We start from the raw sequence: 1093 nt of genomic DNA, 5'->3' as shown, positions 1-1093 counted from the left end.
TAATGGGGTCCCTACACTTAGAATTTCTTCCCACTGGATACATTAATCACTTTCACAAGTTAAGTTTATTTCTTTCTCCTAGAAAAGAAGTGATGACAATCTACAAATTATGAGGAATCTGATTACCATCTGTCTACTTTGCCATTTCTAGGATGTTGTTCTAAAAAACGTTCCAACATTAACACAGAGGGAGGGAGTAGAAAAAGCATGCTTGGGGCTGGGGAGATAGCTCAGTAGAATAAGCACTTGCCTGGCAAGTGCAAGGGCCTGGGTTCAATCCCCGGTTCCACAAAAAAAAAAAAAAAAAAAAAATCATGCTTATTTTAAAAAATCTTTTTAATTAATTATTTGGTACAGGGTCTTACTACACAGTTGAAATTTGTAGTGATCTTCTGTCTCAGCATCCTCAGCGCTAGGATTACAGGCTTGTCCACCATGTCCAGTTTTGGTGACCACCACAGTGCACTGGGGATCAAACCTGTGTCCTTGTGCTTGCCAGGCAGGCGCCTAGACCACCAAGCTATCTGCACAGCACAGCATGCTTACTTTTTAAGGAAAACCTCCCAGAATCCAATCCAACACTTCTGCTTAGCTCCCATTGGCTAGAACTTAGTTACACGGCCATACCTAATTGGAGGGGCGTTTTTTCGATGGTTTGGCTTTGTATCTGGCTGAACTGCATGGATCATTTATTAAGGATAAAGGGGAGGGCCAGCCAGATAGCTCAGTGGAATAAAGTGCCAGTTTAGGCAGATTCAGGGCCCGAAATTTGATCCCCCATGTGCTGTGCAGGCCCTGCCCCTGGGCCACACAGAGCCAGCAACTGAGACTGGGCAAGGTGGTGCATGCCTGTAATCCCAGCGCTTGGGAGGCTGAAAACAGGAGGATCACTATGAGTCTGATCTGTGTAGTGAGACCCTGTAGACCCTGTACTAACCACATTAAAAAACAAAAAAAAAAGGATAAAGGGGAGGAGGATTTTGTAGATTGTACCTCAGAGTCTGAATTCAAATAGTGACAAAGGGGAAGAGGAAGAGGAAGAGGAAGAAGAAGAAGAGGAAGAAGAAGAAGAAGAAGAAGAAGAAGAAGAAGA

The sequence above is a fragment of the Octodon degus genome, unplaced genomic scaffold (genome assembly GCF_000260255.1).
Source record: "Octodon degus isolate 3935 unplaced genomic scaffold, OctDeg1.0 scaffold00096, whole genome shotgun sequence".
Taxonomy (NCBI): Eukaryota; Metazoa; Chordata; class Mammalia; order Rodentia; family Octodontidae; genus Octodon; species Octodon degus.
The sequence above is the reverse complement of the archived record's forward strand: the minus strand, read 5'-3'. Positions refer to the sequence as shown.